Source organism: Balaenoptera physalus, assembly GCF_965194825.1.
Source record: "Balaenoptera physalus genome assembly, chromosome: 1".
NCBI lineage: Eukaryota > Metazoa > Chordata > Mammalia > Artiodactyla > Balaenopteridae > Balaenoptera > Balaenoptera physalus.
Genome location: NC_138882.1, coordinates 22,631,295 through 22,653,195, shown reverse-complemented (window position 1 = coordinate 22,653,195; position 21,901 = coordinate 22,631,295). Strand labels below are relative to the sequence as shown.

The 21,901-nt window shown below is 39.0% G+C and overlaps 1 long non-coding RNA gene across 2 annotated transcripts in view; it reads left to right on the top strand.

Moving 5' to 3' along the window:
• The window catches only part of LOC309644556, a 49,166-nt gene extending 47,720 nt beyond the window's left edge, over nt 1–1,446 (top strand). For both annotated transcript variants that reach the window (XR_014254481.1, XR_014254482.1), the window contains one exon: nt 1,059–1,446. This is a non-coding gene — a long non-coding RNA (uncharacterized lncRNA). The remainder of the gene's footprint in view (nt 1–1,058) is intronic.
• Nucleotides 1,447–21,901: the final 20,455 nt, after the last annotated feature.

Below are 21,901 nucleotides of genomic sequence, written 5' to 3'. Positions count from 1 at the left end.
GTACGTTGAAGAATCAAGCGCAAAGTACTGAGTAGAGTTCCCTGTGCTCTACAGTAGGTCCTTATTAGTTATCTATTTTACATATAGTAGTGTGTGTATGTCAATCCCAATCTCCCTCCCCTACGTCCCCCCTTGGTAACCATAAGTTTGTTTTCTATGTCTGTGACTCTATTTCTGTTCTGTAAATAAGTTCATTTGTACCATTTATCTAAAAAAAAAGTGATATATGTATAACTGATTCACTTTGCTGTACAGCAGGAAATAACACAACATTGTAAATCAACTCTACTCCAATAAAAACTAATCTAAAAAAAAAAAAAAAGGAATCAAGTGTAGCCAGTATTCCTCAGGACATAGAAAGGTCTTGCTTGGGGAAAACAAGAGCTCCTAGAACTCTCTGAGAGAGACAGGGAAGTCAGAGATCATGTTTTAGATTTCTCACACTCTAATTGTGGTGATTAAAGGTCGGCAAACTCTCTCATTTGGTAACAAACCCAAAGGTATGCCAGGAATAAGATAGGATTTGAAATATGCAATAGGCAATGTGAATACCCGCTATGGTGACTTTTCAGATGGGGAAGAGGGAATAAAAAACAATGAATGCTAATTAGTTTACATTAATCAAGCTTGTATCCGGCTGCTTTTTTTTTTCTTTCCAGAGCTCGTAAGTGTGAGGAAGCAGGTTATTCAAATTTCACCCCTGTTTTTCAAAAATTAATAAGGGCCATACATTAGTGTAACATTCTGCCTGCTTCATAGAATATATTAGTAAAGGTTTTAATTACCGAAATTATACAGTCATAAAAAGATGATTTAATGAAAGCAATCATATCATTTGCATTCTGGGCCTGCCTGAACGCAAGACACTGCAAAGAGCAGTAAATTAGACTGACAAGGAGTCGAATAATTACCACCATTGTAATTCTGCCTGAGGACCCTAGGCTCATATGACTTCAAGCTCCAAGTAAATACCTGTTTGAGTGACAAGAAAACCAGCTTCGTCTGAGAAGGCGGATTAGAGATGACAATGGAGTCCTAAAATCTCTTTTCTTTTCCAGTATCCAGAGCTTGTCTTTCCTGGAGGAATGCATTATGACCTCATCTCAGATAAGGGAAAATTAATTGGTATGCTCTTTTGTTGAAGAGGGTTTTTTGGTGGTTAAAATAATTAGAGTCGAGTCTGGAAGTGATGGCCTGGGTATAAAAAAGGACAGATGATTTTATTATTCTCATTTTTTCCCCACATGACAGGACAACAGGTGTGTGTGTGTGAAATCGTGCACAGAACAGAGCTGCGTCCTTTGGGTTTGTAAAACAAAACCCTAAGTGTGGGCAGGTGGAGCCTGACCTGCCCCCGTTCCCGGGTCCTCCTGGGTTTTCCCCACAAAAGGGGGCAAACGTAGTGACACATAAACAACACTGGTGGGTGCTGTTGAGAGCCCAGTGAGGGGCCATATGGAATTATTTTTTTTTTTAATTTTTTTTTTTTAATTTTACTTATTTATTTATAGCTGTGTTGGGTCTTCGTTTCTGTGCCAGGGCTTTCTCCAGTTGCGGCAAGCGGGGGCCACTCTTCATCGCGGTGCGCGGGCCCCTCACCATCGAGGCCTCTCTTGTTGCGGAGCACAGGCTCCAGACGCGCAGGCTCAGCAGTTGTGGCTCACGGGCGTAGTTGCTCCGCAGCATGTGGGATCCTCCCAGACCAGGGCTCGAACCCGTGTCCCCTGCATTGGCAGGCGGACTCTCAACCACTGCGCCACCAGGGAAGCCCCATATGGAATTATTTAAAGGGCAGTGGTGGTGGCCTTGGGGAAGGGTCAGGGGCCTGACTTGGTTTATTCTCCTGAGATTTATATCAACCCTCAGGTGTAAATTCTGGTTTCCCAAGTTACATTTTGCAAAGTCTCCTACTATACCCCCTACTCTGTGTACCCCAGGGGTACCCCTCCTTTGATGTGTTATTGATGCCAGGACTTCAGAGATGAGGGGTACACTTGAGCCTTTGTTTCTTTTCTATGATCAAATCCAAGGATGTCCTTTGTGGACCTACAATGTGTGAGACCCTGTGTTGGGCTGGCATAGGGTACAGGGGGGGACATTGCCCGCACCCCATAATAATGATGTGAGTGCAAGGTACACATCATTTGTACACTCAGAAAGAGAGAAGTTCAGTGTCACAGGGACCTAATTATGGGGGGAAAAAACCGCATTCATATGAGCTGAGTAAAGGATTCTTGGAAAAGTCTGCATTGAAGGACAGGAAGGAGATGGGGTCAGGGCATTATTATTATTATTAGGCTAGAACCGTCATCTGTTCTTGGAAGATGCAAAGGCTGAAGCTTAGAGAGGCTGCTAAAGGCCACGTGGTGGGAGCATGTGAAGCCAGGACTTGCATCCGTGTCTGAAGCCCGCGCCTCTGTGCTTTTTTGTCCCCAGCGATGTCCTGCTAGGGCTGGAGGGAGCCGATGAGTCATCCTGCTTAGCTCTGAGCTTTCAGGGATAAGTAAAGCCGCTGGGTCCAGAGAAGGGAAGTGACTGGGCCGAAGTCAGCCAGGGACAGAGTCAGGGCTGCACTTTGGTAAAGAGGACGGGCAGCTGAGAACAGTCACAGAGGTCCCGTTGCGTGTAAGAGGGGACCGCAGGGCCAGGCAGGGTCTTGCTGATGCCAATCACAAGCTCCGGAGGGAGGAGGCGTGCGGGCAGCTAGAGGCCCAAGGGAACGTACACGGCGCAGGCAATGATTAGAAAGTGAGGAAGGGGGATTGAAAAGAGAGACGCGCTGTTTCTGTGCCGCAGGAAGTACAGAAGATACATAGATACACTCATCAGGGACCTGGGCCCCCTGCCTGTCTGGGAGGTCCGCTGAGCCAGGGCTGGGGGTGGGTCTCCCTTGCCACTAGGTCAGAGGTGCCAAGGGTGGTTATGGACCCGGCTACCTGCAGGGGGCGCCTGCTCTGTGCTCATCACTGTGCCAAGAGGCCGGACAATGAGAAGTCTGCCTAAGGAACTGAGGAGTTGCTGGGGAGAAATCCTCAGGGAAGAGATCAGTTAGCCAGGCTCGGGTTTAGTGCTTGGAGGGTAGGGCAATTCCGAAAAGAAGTAATATTACTGAGTGTTTGCTCTGTGCCACACGCTATTCTAAGCATGCGGCATATATTAATTTTTAAAATTCTCCCACCTCTGGAGTAGGAAGTATTACGTCTTCTTTTACCAGATGAGGAAGGGGAGACGCAGAGAGTTTCGGTAACTTGAGTGGGAACACATAGTGAGCAGCAGAGCCCGGCTTCAAATCCAGAACCTGGGATGTCGACAGCGAGGCCGCGCCGCGTAGCATAGCACAGGGGCTGTCACTCGGACGCGTGTCCCAGCCAAGTCCCCAGGGACTGAGTCCCGTGGTGGAGCCAGAAGAGGAGAGAGCTGCAGATGAAGACTGAAGGTTGTTTCCTTAAACATTTCAGAGAGTCCGGGGCAGAGGTCGGTGCTGCTTTGGTACCTACACGACAAACCCCAAAGAGGGAGAGAGGACAGCACGGCTTTGTGCAGTGGGATCGCAGGGTGCCTGACGCTGCTTGGGTGCCTGCCCAGAGGGCGCTACTCTGGAGGTGACTGCGGCTCTGCCTGGTGAGCACAGCGGTTCCCAGAGGAAAGGGTTGGGGCTGATTCCCAAGCACAGTGAGACAACCCTGGGTCTAGAAATACCATATGGCAAGGGACAAGGGGACTGACTCAGTAGCTGGCCTCCATAACCATGGGTTATGCTGTGCAAAGCATCCGGTATTTCCAGGTCTCCTGAACTTTGCACTGAGCCACACAACCTGGTTCCAGGTGGTCGTACTTGCCTTCATTTAGGGGGGTTGGCGGGTCTGAAGAACGTTTCTCCAACTACAGCATGGAGCCCACTCATTTGCTGGTGAGTGTTTACTTGACCAGGAGACGGGTTGTCGGCCTGAAGTCAAAAGCAGCTCCATGGTGGCGAAAGCTGTGCTGTACTTCCCGATGCCTCGTCTAAAATGAAGGATTTATTCTCCCCGCTGCTGCCAGTTTACCGCCGAGGACTGGGAACTGCCCTCAACAGAAGACAGTTGCCTTGCCCAACTTCATGCCCCTTCCAGGGGCTAAATGGCATCCGATGACTGGACGATGTAGGGGTACAAAGGCCTGGGGCCCTCGCCCGGCTGGGGACAACTCTGAAGGATTGTCCCAGCTCCAGAGCTCCCTGTGGGAACGGCTGAGGCTTTTGTTGTGCCTTTGTCACAGCCCGACCCCTCTCTCAGCTCAGTCCTGCTTCAGTTCTCGTGGGGAGCAGGCCCAGTACGTGTCCTGTTGTCACCCCATCGCCAAGGCAGTTTTAACACCCAACGTGTGACAAGGGCCAAGATACAGACTATATTGCTCTCTTTTAACTCTTATGGGAAGTCTAAGAAAAAGATTTAAAGATGAGGATTGGAGATCTGAAGCTGGAAGGTTCTGGCCTCTGTTCCCCACCTCACATGTTGGGTTTGTGGAATCTCAGGGCTCAGGAACTCTGCAGTGGCTGTCCATGTTTCCAACTGCTGGATGATTAAAAGAGTAAAATCGTTGAAAAATAGGGTATTTGATTAGCCAAATTAGCCGAATGATTGAAAAAACAAGTATGTATACAATACAAATCAGTCCTAGGAATCACATGATAATAGAAAATGAGGATGGGCATTCTAAAACAGGAGACCACGGGATAAATGCAACTCTAGTCCTTAGGGAGCTGAAGTTAAAATGATGCCAGGTCATTATTAAGAAAAAACCAATAAAGAATTGTTTATGGGTTTATCCCAATCCTAATTTGATTGCCTCTTTGGGGAAGCCATGTAAAAGAGCAAATGATTTGAAAGCAGAGAGATGCAAAAAAGAAAAAAAAAAAAAAAAGGAAAAAAGAAAAGATCTTTCACAAAGTAACTTCCCCTTGAATTTTGAGAGGTTCTTTCTGGAAAAACTCCAAATGCTATTGCTTGCTCTGCTTTCAATATAATATCAGCAGATTCTGTATCATCCAAGAATGTATTCAACTCTGAACCCACGGGGTGGTTCAGAGATGTGAAAGCGATAATACGACCTTGGCCAATTCACTTCCCCTCTCTGGACACCAGTTTCCTCATCCGTGTGGTGAGAGGTTTAGATCACCTCAGTTTCTCCACGCTGTGTTCCATGAAACACTAGTGATCTGTAAGACATTAACCAGTCACACGCAAGAAAAGTTCTGTGATCGAGTCAGCTTGGGGAAAGCTGCATACCGTAGTACTCTTTTGAGTATAAACAGTGCATATAATATATTAAAACATTGCTTCCCAGTATTTTTTGCATGATTGCACACATAGAAAATGATGATATTCTATTTCTGTAGCTCACTGGAGTAAACAGGAGGGGATTTACATTTACATATATTACATGTTTCTGTATATTATAGACTTGTGATTAGAAAATGAAATACAAAGTCTTACTTTTTGAAAATAATCTTTAATGAAAAACTTGATCTTGCTTTCACGAACTTACTTTTTAATATTGGGTTTTATATTTGAGATGGCTGCACATAAATCTTAATCAAGATTTTAATAGTTAGCATTGGAGCACATATGTTGTAGCAAATGGCAGAATAATGTCTTTTATTTCGCAGCTGGCAGAAACTTTCCCCTCGCCACTAGCCACAATTTATATAATTTGATCTCTTTAAGTTGTACTTTAAGGGTAAGATGATTCTTTATTTAAATCCAGCAGCTTTTCTTCTTCTTTCATTACCAAATATAATATCTTATGATATTAATATCTTATGATAATGTGAATGGATTTAGAATGCAATCAAATTTGATCATATTAGTATTTCTAAATAATAATGAAGCTTTTCCTTAAGCCTACACAAATATTCTTCTATTGGTCTTTAATCATTTTTAGGATTCATATATTAGTCTTGATTAATATCACCAGTAAATCACATTAACCCCACTTATCAAAAGGTAAATTTTGCTTTGAATTCAAAACGTTGTCCACCCACATTTATATGTTTTCATGCAGTTCTTATAATTTTTAATTAATTTCTATCAGATGCTCAAACTTATTAGTTAAATCATTTAGAAAGTCATAAACTATTTTTTAGTATATCTATACAGTATGAATGATTCATAAATTAATTTTTAATTCTTCCTTTTGTCCATAAATTCCTGACACAATTCTCTCCCTGGCCAGCCAATGCACTTCAGCATGAAACATCAGAAATGGGTATCGTGATACCATTTATGTAGAAAACGCTGAAAACAGATGGGACGGTATAGCCTGAATTTCATTAGGTTCACCACTTTTATAGTATCATTCAATATAAATTCAGATCTATAGGTAAAATTGCTCATATGAAGGCTTCTCTATGAATAAAATAAGGTATTACTGGTGTCTCACGATTTTCAGAATAAATGCTTGATGTACATCACTTACTTCTTCCTGTCACTGCAGCTATACCATCAATCCCTACATTTATGCAGGGTTTTGATGCTATTTGTTTCGATGCTTCCATCTATCACTTTGAATATTTCATCACACGTGGTTTGTTTTGGTACTTCTTTGCAAAAGAGACATGCTTCTTCCAAGCTCCTTTCTTCAGGGATTCCTACCAATACAATTACTGAACACAATCACTAACATCTGTAGATTCATCAACCTGCTGTGGAGACATTTTGACTCCATAATTTGCCTGTGCGCCATCTGAAATGCTACGATGCACCTACTAATAGCATTATTCCAAAGTGCTCCCTTTTCTATTCCCTTTGCTTCATTGGTTCCAAACACAGGGCTGACAATTTCTAGGCAGCAGGGAAAATGAGCCACTAGGCAATTACAGGAGGCATTTTGGCTTTTAGTTATTAATTGCCTGACTTTTATCTAGCTTCTTCAGTTTGATCTGATATTGTTGTAACTGATCTTTTGAAGTTATTTGTTTCTTATTTTGCACTTGGAGATGCATAGAACGTTAGTTTTTTTTCCTGGCTAAGGTGGGTGTTTTGAGATAATATGTTGACAGAGTTTGCTTGGCATTATTCCTTCATTTTCTTTCTTTTACAAATTTTTAATTGTGACAAAATACACATGACATAAACTTTATCATCTTAACCATTTTAAGTGTACAGTTCAGTAGCGTTAATTATGTTCATATTGTTGTGCAACCAATGTCCAGAACCTTGTCATCTTGCAAAACTGAAATTCCACACCCATTAAACAGCAACTCCCCATTTCCTCTTCCTCTCAGCCTCTGGTTACCAACATGCTACTTTCTGTCCCTATGATTTCTACCACTCTAGGTACCGCATATAAGTGGAATTATACAATATTTCTCTTTTTTGTGACTGCCTTATTTAATTTAGCATAATGTCCTCAAGGTTCATCCATGTTGGAACATGTGCCAGAATTTCCTTCCTGTATAAGGCTGAATGATATTCCATTCTATGTATAGACCATACTTTGTTAGCCATTCATCCATCAGAACACTTGGGTTGCTTCCACCTTTGGCTATTGTGAATTATGCTGTTATGAACATGAGTGTACAAACTTCTCTTTGAGACCCTGCTTTTAATTCTTTTGGGTATATAACCAGAAGTGGAATTGCTGGATCATATAGTAATTCTATTTTAAAATTTTTCCAGGAAGCTCCATGCTGTTTTCCATAGCAGCTGCATCATCTTATATTCCCATCAACAGTGTGCAAGTGTTCCAATTTCTCCACGTCCTCATCAACACTTATTATTTTCTGGGTTTTTGTTTTTTTTAATACTAGCATCCTAATGGGTGTGAGGTAGTATCTCATTGTGGTTTTGCCTTGCATTTCCCTAATGATTAGTGATGTAGAGCATCTTTTCATGTGTTTGTTGGCTATTTGCATGTCTTCTTTGGAGCAATATTTATTCAAGTCCTTTGCCCATTAAAAAAAACTGTTGACGGTGGTGTGCTGAATTGGGCGATTGGGATTGACATGTATACAGTGATGTGTATAAAATTGATGACTGATTAAAATAATAATAATAAAAAAAACTGTTGAAAAATATTTACTGACAAGATTAATATTTACAGACACAGTAAAATATAGGTATATTTCATATTATTTAGTACACGGAAGTCACAATTCAAGTCCTAAAGAAAAAAAAAGGTAGTGATACAGAGCCTAACTTTATTATATAGTATCTGTGATATCATCTCATAGCTCTATAATTCCTTCAATTAAAAGCACAAATTCTCCAAATTCCTAAATGAGGATCTTTAGGTTTGTAGTACATCTTTAACAAAAACTGATCACCAACTTTATTTTTATTTATGTTTTATTGAGGTATAATTGACAAAATTGTACATATTTAAAGTATACAGTGTGATGATTTGATATAAGTATACACTGTGATTACCACACTCAAGTTAATTAGCATCCATCACCTTTTAAATTAATTTATTTTTTGATGAGGATGCTTAAGATCTACTCTTATCAAATTTCAAGTACACAATACAGTATTGTTAACTATCCTCACTCTGCCATACATCAGATCCTCAGTGCTTACTCATAACTAAAAGTTTGTATACTTTAACTGAAATCTCCCCATATTTCCCACTCCCTAGCCCCTGGTAACCATTATTCTACTCTCTGTTTCTGTGAGTTTGCCTTTATTTTTTTTTAGAGTCCACATATAAGTGATACCATGTGGTATTTGTCTTTCTTTTCCTGATTTTTTCACTTAACATAACACCCTCTGCATTCATCCATGTTGTTGCAAATGGCAGGATATCCTTTTTATGGCCAAATAATATTCCATTACATTTATATTATATTTTCTCTATTCATTTGTCCACTGACAGACACTGTTTCCATGTCTTGGCAATTGTGAATAATGCTGCAACAAACATGGGAGTACAGATATTTCTTTGAAATATTGATCTTGCTCCCTTCAGATATATTCCCAGAAGTGGAACTGCGCGATTATAAGGTAGTTCTATTTGTAATTTTTTGAGGAACCGCCATACTGTTTTCCATAGTGGCTGCACCAGTTCACATTGTGAGCAACAAATACAAGGATCCTCTTTTCTCCACGTCTTCGCCAACATTTGTTAACTCTTGTATTTTTGATTTTAGCTATACTAACAGGTATGAGGTGATATCTCATTATAGTTCTGATTTGTATTTCCCTGATGATTAGTGATGTTGAGCAGCATTTCATTTGCCTGTTGGCCATTTGTATATATTCTTTGGGGAAAAAAATGACTATCAGGTACCATGTCCATTTAAAAATTGGATTATTATTATTATGATTACTATTTGCTTTTTTTTTAATTCTCTCACTTTATAATTTAATAATATCAACACTGTTGTGCTAAATAATTACCCAACTGTTACAGGATAAAGCCACAGATATTGTTTACAACCTAAGGTACTTATTTTTTTCTACCTCATTACCTTGTTTTTTAATTTTTTTTATTTTTAGTGAAGTATAATTACAATATTATATTAGTTTCAGGTGTACAACATAGTGATTTGAGATTTTTATAAATTATACTCCATATAAAGTTATTATACAGTATTGGCTATTTTCTCTGTGCTATACATTACATCCTTATACCTTATTTGTTTTTATTTATTTAATTATTTATTCATTTATTTTTTAACATCTTTACTGGAGTATAATTGCTTTACAATACTGCGTTAGTTTCTGCTGTATAACAAAGTGAATCAGCTATATGCATACGTATATCCCCATATCCCTTCCCTCTTGCATCTCCCTCCCACCTCCCTATCCCACCCCTCGAGGTGGTCACAAAGCACTGAGCTGATCTCCCTGTGCTATGCAGCTGCTTCCCACTAGCTATCTATTTTACATTTGGTAGTGTATATATGTCCATGCCAATCTCTCACTTCATCCCAGCTTACCCTTCCCCCTCCCCATGTCCTCAGGTCCATTCTCTACATCTGTGTCTTTATTCCGGTCCTGCCCCTAAGTTCTTCAGAACCTTTTTTTTTTTTTTTTTAGATTCCATATATATGTGTTAGCATACGGTATTTGTTTTTCTCTTTCTGACTTACTTCACTCTGTATGACAGACTCTAGGTCCATCCACCTCACTACAAATAACTCAATTTTGTTTCTTTTTATGGCTGAGTAATATTCCATTGTATATATCTGTCACATCTTTTTTTTTTTAACATCTTTATTGGAGTATAATTGCTTTACAATGGTGTGTTAGTTTCTGCTTTATAACAAAGTGAATCAGTTATACATATACATGTGTCCCCATATCTCTTCCCTCTTGCATCTCCCTCCCTCCCACCCTCCCTATCCCACCACTCTAGGTGGTCACAGAGCACTGAGCTGATCTCCCTGTGCTATGCGGCTGCTTCCCACTAGCTATCTATTTTACGTTCGGTAGTGTATATATGTCCATGCCACTCTCTCACTTTGTCCCAGCTTACCCTTTCCCCTCGCCGTATCCTCAAGTCCATTCTCTAGTAGGTCTGCATCTTTATTCCCGTCTTGCCCCTAGGTTCTTCTGACCATTTTGTTTCTTTTTTTTTTTTAGATTCCATATATATGTGTTAGCATATGGTATTTGTTTTTCTCTTTCTGACTTACTTCACTCTGTATGACAGTCTCTAGGTCCACCCACCTCACTACAAATAACTCAGTTCCGTTCCTTTTTATGGCTGAGTAATATTCCATTGTATATATGTGCCACATCTTCTTTATCCATTCTCTGTCGATGGACACTTAGGTTGCTTCCATGTCCTGGCTATTGTAAATAGTGCTGCAATGAACATTGTGGTACATGACTCTTCGTGAATTATGGTTTTCTCAGGGTATATGCCCAGTAGTGGGATTGCTGGGTTGTATGGTAGTTCTATTTTTAGTTTTTGAAGGAACCTCCATACTGTTCTCCATAGTGGCTGTATCAATTTACATTCCCACCAACAGTGCAAGAGGGTTCCCTTTCCTCCACTCCCTCTCTAACATTTATTATTTGTAGACTTTTTGACGATGGCCATTCTGACTGGTGTGAGGTGATAACTCATTGTAGTTTTGATTTGCATTTCTCTAATGATTAATGATGCTGAGCATTCTTTCATGTGTTTGTTGGCAATCTATCTTCTTTGGAGAAATGTCTATTTAGGTCTTCTGCCCATTTTCGGATTGGGTTGTTTGGTTTTTGATACTGAGCTGCATGAGCTGCTTGTATATTTTGGCAATTAATCCTTTGTCAGTTGCTTCGTTTGCAAAAATTTTCTCCCATTCTGAGGGCTGTCTTTTCATCTTGTTTATGGTTTCCTTTGCTGTGCAAAAGCTTTTAAGTTTGATTAGGTCCCATTTGTTTATTTTTGTTTTTATTTCCCTTTCTCTAGGAGGTGGGTCAAAAAGGATCTTGCTGTGACTTATGTCATAGAGTGTTCTGCTTATGTTTTCCTCTAAGAGTTTTATCGTGCCTGGCATTACAGTTAGGTCTTTAATCCATTTTGAGTTTATTTTTGTGTATGGTGTTACGGAGTGTTCTAATTTCATTCTTTTACATGTAGCTCTCCAGTTTTCCCAGCACCACTTATTGAAAAGGCTGTCTTTTTTCCATTGTATATTTTTGCCTCCTTTATCAAAGATAAGGTAACTATATGTGCGTGGGTTTATCTCTGGGCTTTCTATCCTTCTCCATTGATCTATATTTCTGATTTTGTACCAGTACCATACTGTCTTCATTACTGCAGCTTTGTGTGGAGTCTGAAGTCAGGGAGCCTGATTCCTCCAGCTCCATTTTTCTTTCTCAAAACTGCTTTGGCTATTCGGGGTCTTTGTGTTTCCATACAAATTGTGAATTTTTTTGTTCTAGTTCTGTGAAAAATGCCACTAGTATTTTGATAGGGATTGCATTCAATCTGTAGATTGCTTTTGGTAGTATAGTCATTTTCACAATGTTGATTCTTCCAATCCAAGAACATGGTATATCTCTTCATCTGTTTATATCATCTTTAATTTCTTTTATCAGTGTCTTATAATTTTCTGCATACAGGTCTTTCGTCTCCATAGGTAGGTTTATTCCTAGGTATTTTATTCTTTTTGTCACAATGGTAAATGGGAGTATTTTCTTAATTTCTCTTACAGATTTTTCATCAGTAGTGTATAGGAATGCAAGAGATTTCTGTGCATTAATTTTGTATCCTGCTACTTTACCAAATTTATTGATTAGTTCTAGTAGTTTTCTGGTAGCATCTTTAGGATTCTCTATGTATAGTATCATGTCATCTGCAAACAGTGACAGTTTTACTTCTTCTTTTCCAATTTGGATTTCTTTTATTTCTTTTTATTCTCTGATTGCCATGGCTAAAAATTCCAAAACTATGTTGAATAATAGTGATGAGAGTGGGCAACCTTGTCTTGTTCCTGATCTTAGTGGGAATGGTTTCAGTTTTTCACCATTGAGAATGATGTTGGATGTGGGTTTGTCATATATGACCTTTATTGTGTTCAGGTAAGTTCCCTTTACGCCTACTTTCTGGAGAGTTTTTATCATAAGTGGGTGTTGAATTTTGTTGAAAACTTTCTCTGCATCTATTGAGATGATCATATGGTTTTTCTCCTTCAATTTGTTAATATGGTGTATCACATTGATTGATTTGCATATATTGAAGAATCCTTGCATTCCTGGCATAAACCACACTTGATCATGGTGTATGATCCTTTTAATGTGCTGTTGGATTCTGTTTGCTAGTATTTTGTTGAGGATTTTTGCATCTATGTTCATCAGTGATATTGGCCTGTAGTTTTCTTTTTGGTGACTTCTTTGTCTGGTTTTGTTATCAGGGTGACGTTGGCCTCGTAGAATGGGTTTGGGAGTGTTCCTCCCTCTGCTATGTTTTGGAAGAGTTTGAGAAGGATGAGTGTTAGCTTTTCTGTAAATGTTTGATAGAATTCGCCTGTGAAGCCATCTGGTCCTGGGCTTTTGTTTTTTGGAAGATTTTTAATCACAATTTCAATTTCAGTGCTTGTGATTGGTATGATTATATTTTCTATTTCTTCCTGGTTCAGCGTTGGAAGCTTGTGGTTTTCTGAGAATTTGTCCATTTCTTCCAGGTTGTCCATTTTATTGGCATATAGTTGCTTGTAGTAAACCCTCATGATCCTTTGTATTTCTTCAGTGTCAGTTGTCACTCCTCCTTTTTCATTTCTAATTCTATTGATTTGAGTCTTTTCCCTTTTATTCTGGATGAGTTTGGCTAATGGTTTATCAATTTTATTTATCTTCTCGAAAAACCAACTTTTAGTTTTATTGATCTTTGCTATTGTTTCCTTCATTTCTTTTTCATTTATTTCTGATCTGATCTTTATGATTTCTTTCCTTCTGCTAACATCGGGGTTTTTTTTTTTGTTCTTCTTTCTCTAATTGTTTTAAGTGTAAGGTTAGGTTGTTTATTTGAGATTTTTTCTTGTTTCTTGAGGTAGGATTGTATTGCTATAAACTTCTCTCTGAGAACTGCTTTTGCTGCATCCCTTAGGTTTTGGGTCGTCGTGTTTTCCTTGTTATTTGTTTCTAGGTATTTTTTGATTTCCTCTTTGATTTCTTCAGTGATCTCTTCGTTATTTAGTAGTGTATTGTTTTGTCTCCATGTGTTTGTATTTTTTACAGTTTTTTTCCTGTAATTGATATCTAGTCTTATAGCATTGTGGTTGGAAAAGATACTTGATACGATTTCAATTTTCTTAAATTTACCAAGGCTTGATTTGTGACCCAAGATATGATCCATCCTGGAGAATGTTCCATGAACACTTGAGAAGAAAGTTTATTCTGTTGTTTTGGGATGGATTGTCCTATAAATATCAATTAAGTCCATCTTGTTTAATGTATCATTTAAAGCTTGTGTCCCTTATTTATTTTCATTTTTGATGATCTGTCCATTGGTGAAAGTGGGGTGTTAAAGTCCCCTACTATGATTGTGTTACTGTCAATTTCCCCTTTTATGGCTGTTAGCATTTGCCTTATGTATTGAGGTGCTCCTATGTTGGACGCATAAATATTTACAATCGTTATATCTTCTTCTTGGATTGATCTTTTGATCATTAGGTAGTGTCCCTCTTTGTCTCTTGTAATAGTCTGTATTTTACAGTCTGTTTTGTCTGATATGAGAATTGCTACTGCATCTTTCTTTAGATTTCCATTTGCATGGAATATCTTTTTCTATCCCCTCACTTTCAGTCTGTTTGTGTCCCTGGGTCTGAAGTGGGTCTCTTGTAGACAGCATATATACGGGTCTTGTTTTTGTATCCATTCCGCCAGTCTATGTCTTTTGGTTGGAGCATTTAATCCATTTACATTTAAGGTAATTATCGATATGTATGTTCCTATTACCAGTTTCTTAATTGTTTTGGGTTTGTTATTGTAGGTCTTTTCTTTCTCTTGTGTTTCCTGCCTAGAGAAGTTCCTTTAGCATTTGTTGTAAAGCTGGTTTGGTGGTGTTGAATTCTCTTAGCTTTTGCTTGTCTGTAAAGATTTTAAGCTCTCTGTCGAATCTGAATGAGATCCTTGCTGTGTAGAGTAATCTTGGTTGTAGGTTTTTCCCTTTCATCACTTTAAATATGTCCTGCCACACCCTTGTGGCTTGCAGAGTTTCTGCTGAAAGATCAGCTGTTAACCTTATGGGGATTCCCTTCTACGTTATTTGTTGCTTTTCTCTTTCTTCTTTTAATATTTTTCCTTTGTAGTTAATTTTTGAAAGTTTGATTAATATGTGTCTTGGTGTGTTTCTCCTTGGATTTATCCTGTATGGGACTCTCTGTGCTTCCTGGACTTGACTGACTATTTCCTTTCCCATATCAGGGAAGTTTTCAACTATAATCTCTTCAAATATTTTCTCAGTCCCTTTCTTTTTCTCTTCTTCTTCTGGAACCCCTTTAATTCGTATGTTGGTGCATTTAATGTTGTCCCAGAGATCTCTGAGACTGTCCTCAATTCTTTTCATTCTTTTTTTCTTTATTCTGCTCTGTGGTAGTTATTTCCACTATTTTATCTTCCAGATCAGTTATCTGTTCTTCTGCCTCAGTTATTCTGCTATTGATTCCTTCTAGAGAATTTTTAACTTCATTTATTGTGTTGTTCATCATTGTTTGTTTGCTGTTTAGTTCTTCTAGGTCCTTGTGAAATGTTTCTTGTATTTTCTCCATTCTATTTCCAAGATTTTGGATCATCTTTCCTATCATTACTCTGAATTCTTTTTCAGGTAGACTGACTATTTCCTCTTTATTTGTTTGGTCTGGTGGGTTTTTACCTTTCTCCTTCATCTGCTGTGTATTTCTCTGTCTTCTCATTTTGCTTAACTTACTGTGTTTGAGGTCTCCTTTTCATAGCCTGCATGTTCAAAGTTCCCGTTGTTTTTGATGTCTGCCCCAAGTGGGTAAGGTTGGTTCAGTGGGTTGTGTAGGTTTCTTGGTGGAGGGGACTGGTGCCTGTGTCCTGGTGGACAAGGTTGGATCTTGTCTTTCTGGTGGGCAGGACCACATCCGGTGGTGTGTTCTGGGATGTCTGTGACCTTATTATGATTTTAGGCTGCCTCTCTGCTAATGGGTGGAGTTGTGTTCCTGTCTTGCCAGTTGTTTGGCATGGGGTGTCCAGCACTGCAGCTTGCTGGTCATTGAGTGGAGCTGGGTCTTTGTGTTCAGACGGAGAACTCTGAGAGAGCTCTCTCCGACTGATATTACGAGGGGCCAGGAGGTCTCTGGTGGACCAATGTCCTGAACTCGGCTCTCCCACCTCAGAGGCTCAGGCTTGACACCTGGCCAGAGCACCAAGACCCCGTATACCACGCAGCTCAGAATTAAAGTGAGAAAAAAGTAAAACAAAATAAAATTAAAAAGTTATTAAAATAAAAATTAAAAATTTATTAAAATAAAAAATTAAAAAGTAATTTAAAAAAAAGAAGAGAGCAACTAAACCAATAAACAAATCCACCAATTATAACAAGTGCTAAAAACTATACTAAAAAAAACCTGACAGACAGAACCCTAGAACAAATGGTAAAAGCAAACCTATACAGATAAAATCACACGAAGAAGCATACACATACACACTCACAAAAAGAGAAAAAGGAAAAAAAATCTATATATATATAAGAAAAGGAACAGAGCAACCAAATCAATAATTAAATCTACCAATGAGAATAAGCTCTAAATACTAAACTAAGATAAACATAAAACTAGAAACAAATTAGATGCAGAAAGCAAACCCCAAGTCTACAGTTGCTCCCAAAGGCCACCGCCTCAGTTTTGGGATGATTCATTGTCTATTCAGGTATTCCAGAGATGCAGGGTACATCAAGTTGATTGTGGAGATTTAATCCACTGCTCCTGAGGTTGCTGGGAGAGATTTCCCTTTCTCTTCCTTGTTCGCACAGCTCCTGGGGTTCAGCTTTGGATTTGGGCCCGCCTCTGTGTGTAGGTCACCTGAGGGCGTCTGCTCCCCACCCAGACAGGACGGGGTTAAAGTAGCAGCTGATTAGGGGGCTCTGGCTCACTCAGGCCGGGGGGACGGAGGGGTACGAATGCGTGGCGAGCCTGCGGCAGCAGAGGCCGGCGTGACATTGCAACAGCCTGAGGCGTGCCCTGTGTTCTCCTGGGGAAGTTGTCCCTGGATCACGGGACCCTGGCCGTGGCGGGCTGCCAGTCTCCCGGGCACACAGACTTCCTGGTGGCTGCAGCAGCAGCGTTAGCATTTCATGCCTGTCTCTGGGGTCCGCGCTGATAGCCACAGCTCGTGCCTGTCTCTGGAGCTCATTTAGGCGGTGCTCTGAAACCCCTCTCCTCACACACCCTGAAACAATGGTCTCTTGCCTCTTAGGCAGGTCTAGACTTTTTCCCAGAGTCCCTCCTGCCTATCTGTGGCTCACTAGCCCCCTCCAGGCTGTGTTCACGCAGCCAACCCCAGTCCTCTCCCTGGGATCTGACCTCCGAAGCCCGAGCCTCAGCTCCCAGCTGCCGCCCGTCCTGGCAGGTGAGCAGACAAGCCTCTCAGGCTGGTGAGTGCTGGTCGGCACTGATCCTCTGTGCAGGAATCTCTCCCCTTTGCCCTCTGCACCCCTGTTACTGTGCTCTCCTCTGTGGCTCCGAAGCTTCCCCACCCACACCCTGCCTCTGCCAGTGAAGGGGCTTCCTAGTGTATGGAAACCTTTCCTCCTTCACAGCTCCCTCCCAGATGTGCAGGTCCTGTCCCTATTGTTCTGTCTCTTGTTTTCTCTTTTTTCTTTTGCCCTATTCAGGTACTTGGGGAGTTTCTTGCCTTTTGGGAAGTCTGAGGTTTTCTGCCAGCATTCAGTAGGTGTTCTGTAGGAGTTGTTCCACATGTAGATGTATTTTTGATGTATTTGTGGGGAGGCAGGTGATCTCCATCTTAGTCCTCTGCCATCTTGAAGGTCGGTCTACTATTTGCTATTAATTTATATGAGTTCTTCACATATTTTAGGTACTAACCCCTTGTCAGATGTGTGGTTTGCAAATATTTTCTCTCATTCTGCATGTTGCCTTTTCATTTCATTGGTTACTTCCTTCACTGTGCACCAGTTTTTTAGTTGATGTGATCCTGTTTGTTTATTTTTGCTGTTGTTGCTTGTGCTTTTGGTGTCATATCCAAAAAATCATTACCAAAACTAATGTCAAGAGGTTTTCCCCTATGTTTTCTCCTCGAATTTTTATGGTTTCAGGTCTCACATTTAAGTCCTTAATCCATTTCAAGTTTTTCTTTGTGGGTGGGGTAAGATAGGGGTCTGATTTCTTTCTTTTGTATGTAGATATCCAGTTTTCCCAACACCATTTATTGATGGGATTATCCTTTTCCTATTGTGTGTTCTTGGAGCCCTCGTCAAAGATTAGTTGACTGTATATGTGTGGGTTTATTTCTGGACTCTCAATTCTGTTCCATTGGTCTATTTGTCTTTATACCAGTACTGTACTATTTTGATTACTGTAGCCTGTAATATAGTTTGAAATCAAGAAGTGTGATGTCTGTAGCTGTGTTCTTCTTTCTCAAGATTGCTTTGCTTATGTGGGATCTTTTGTGGTTCCATATGAATTTTAGAATTGTTTTTTTCTATTTCTGTGAAAAATGTCACTGAAATTTTGATAGGGGTTGCATTAAATCCATAGATTGCTTTGGGTAGTATGGACATTTTAACAATATTAATTATTCCAATCCATGGGCATTGAACCTCCTTCCATTTATTTGTGTTTCTTTCAATTTCTTTCATCAATGTTTTACAGTTTTCAGTGTACAGTTCTTTCACCTCCTTGGTTAAATTTATTTCTAGGTATTTTATTCTTTTTGATGCAATTGTAAACCAGATTTTTTAAAAGAAAATTCTCTTTTTGATGGTTTGCTATTAGTGTATAAAATGCAACAGATTTTTGTATATTGAATTTATATCCTTCCCTCTTGCTGAATTTGTTTATTATTTCTAATAGTCATTTAGTGGAGTTTTTAGGATAATATCATGTCATGCAAATAGTGACAGTTTCAGTTCTTTTTTCCAATATGGATGACTTTTATTTCTTTTTCTTGCCTAATTACTCTGGGTAGGACTTCCAATACTATGTTGAATAAAAATGTTGAGAGTAAGCATCCTTGTCTTTTTTTTTTTTTTTAAACATCTTTATTGGAGTATAATTGCTTTACAATGGTGTGTTAGTTTCTGCTTTATAACAAAGTGAATCAGCTATACATATACATATGTTCCCATATCTCTTCCCTCTTGCATCTCCCTCCCTCCCACCCTCCCTATCCCACCCCTCTAGGTGGTCACAAAGCACCGAGCTGATCTCCCTGTGCTATGCGGCTGCTTCCCACTAGCTATCTATTTTACATTTGTTAGTGTATATATGTCCATGACACTCTCTCACCCTGTCACATCTCACCCCTCTCCCTCCCCATATCCTCAAGTCCGTTCTCTAGTAGGTCTGTGTCTTTATTCCCGTTTTGCCACTAGGTTCTTCATGACCTTTTTTTTTTTTTTTCCTTAGAGTCCATATATATGTGTTAGCATACTGTATTTGTTTTTCTCTTTCTGACTTACTTCACTCTGTATGACAGACTCTAACTCCATCCACCTCACTACAAATACCTCCATTTCATTTCTTTTTATGGCTGAGTAATATTCCATTGTATATATGTGCCACATCTTCTTTATCCATTCATCTGATGATGGACACTTAGGTTGCTTCCATGTCCTGGCTATTGTAAATAGAGCTGCAATGAACATTTTGGTACATGACTCTTTTTGAACTATGGTTTTCTCAGGGTATATGCCCAGTAGTGGGATTGCTGGGTCATATGGTAGTTCTATTTTTAGTTTTTTAAGGAACCTCCATACTGTTCTCCATAGTGGCTGTATCAATTTACATTCCCACCAACAGTGCAAGAGTGTTCCCTTTTCTCCACACCCTCTCCAACATTTATTGTTTCTAGATTTTTTGATGATGGCCATTCTGACCGGTGTGAGATGATATCTCATTGTAGTTTTGATTTGCATTTCTCTAATGATTAATGATGTTGAGCATTCTTTCATGTGTCTATTGGCCATCTGTATATCTTCTTTGGAGAAATGTCTATTTAGGTCTTCTGCCCATTTTTGGATTGGGTTGTTTGTTTTTTTGTTATTGAGCTGCATGAGCTGCTTGTAAATCTTGGAGATTAATCCTTTGTCAGTTGCTTCATTTGCAAATATTTTCTCCCATTCTGAGGGTTGTCTTTTTGTCTTGTTTATGGTTTCCTTTGCTATGCAAAAGCTTTTAAGTTTGATTAGGTCCCATTTGTTTATTTGTGTTTTTATTTCCATCTCTCTAGGGGCTGGGTCAAAAAGGATCTTGCTGTGATTTATGTCATAGAGTGTTCTGCCTATGTTTTCCTCTAAGAGTTTGATAGTGTCTGGCCTTACATTTAGGTCTTTAATCCATTTTGAGTTTATTTTTGTGTATGGTGTCAGGGAGTGTTCTAATTTCATACTTTTACATGTACCTGTCCAATTTTCCCAGCACCACTTACTGAAGAGGCTGTCTTTTCTCCACTGTATAGCATCCTTGTCCTGATCCTGATCTTAGAGGAAAAGTTTTCAGCTTTTCACTGTTCAGTATGATGTTAGCTGTGGGCTTGTCATATATGGCCTTTATTATGTTGAGGTATGTTCCATGTATAACCACTTTGTTGAGAGTTTTTGTCATATATAGATGTTGCATTTTGTCAATGCTTTTTCTATATGTATTGAGATGATCATATGATTTTTATGTGTCATTTTGTTAATGTAGTGTATAACATTTATTGATTTGCATATGTCAAACCGTCCTTGTATTCCAAGGATAAATCCCACTTGATCATGGTGTATGATCCTTTTAATGTGCTGTTAAATTCAGTTTGCTGGTATTTTGTTGAGGATTTTTGCACCTATGTTCATCAGGGTTATTGGCCTGTAATTTTTGCTTCTTATAATGTCTTTGCCTGGCTTTTATATCAGGGTAATGCAAGCCTCAGAAAATGAGTTTGGAAGTGTTCCTTCTCTTCAATTTTTTCGTGAGAATTTGAGAAGGATTGACATTAATTTTTCTATAAATATTTGGTAGAATTCACCAATGAAGATATGTGGTCCTGAGCTTTTCTTTGTTGGGTGATATTTGATTACTGATTCAGTCTCCCTATTAGTTATAGATCTGTTCAGATTTTCTATTTCTTCATGATTCAGTCTTGGTAGGTTGTATGTTTCTAGGAGTTTTTCCTTTTCTTCTATGTTACCCAATTTGTTGACATAAAAATGTTTATAGTAGTCTCTTAGAATCCTTTGTATTTCTGTGGAATCAGTTATAATGTCTCCTCTTTCATTTCTAATTTTATTTATTTGAGTTGTCTCTCTTTTTTTTCTTAGTCTAACTAAAGGTTTGCCAAGTTTGTTTATCTTAAAACAGCTCTTAGTTTTATTGATCTTTTCTATTGTTTTTCTAGTCTCTATTTCATTTATTTCTGCTCTGATCCTTGTTATTTCCTTCCTTCTGCTAATGTTGTGGTTATTTTTATTTTTTAGTTCCTTGAGGTGTAAAATTAGGTTGTTTGAGTTTTCTTATTGTAGGTGTTTATTGCTATAAACGTCCCTCTTAGAACCACTTTTGCTGCATCCTATAAGTTTTGGTATGTTGTGTTTCATGTTTCACTTAATTTGTGTCTAGATTTTTTTTTATTTCCCTTTTGAGTCCTTCTTTGAGCCATTAATTGTTTAAGAGTGTTGTTTAATTTCCACATATTTTTGAATTTTTCAGCTTTCCTGGTATTGATTTCTAGTTTCATACCATTGTAGCATGAAAAGATATTTGATATGATTTCAATCTTGTTAAATATTTTAAAACTTGTTTTGTGACCTAATATATAATCTATCCTGGAGAATGTTCTGTGTGCACTTAAAAGGAATGTATATTCTGCTACAGTTAGATGGGATGCTCTATATATGTCTGGTCCATTTGGTCTAAAGTATAGTTCAAGTCCAATGTTTCGTTATTGAGTTTCTGTTTGATGATCGATCCACTGTTGAAAGTGAGATATTGAAGACACCTTATATAACTGTATTGCTGTCTATTTCTGCCTTTAGCTCAATTAATATTTATTTAATATATTTAGGTGTTCCAATGTTGGGTGCATATATATTTAATAATTGTTATATCTTCTTGCTGAATTGATTTCTTTATCATTATATAATGACCTTCGTTGTTTCTTGTAATAGTTTTTGACTTTTGATATAGGTAGAGCTACCCATGCTCCTTTTTGGTTTCCATTTGCATTGGTTTCCATGTCCATTCCTTCACTTTCAGCCTAGGTGTGTGCTAAAGTTGAAGTGAGTCTCTCTTAGGCAGCAAATAGTT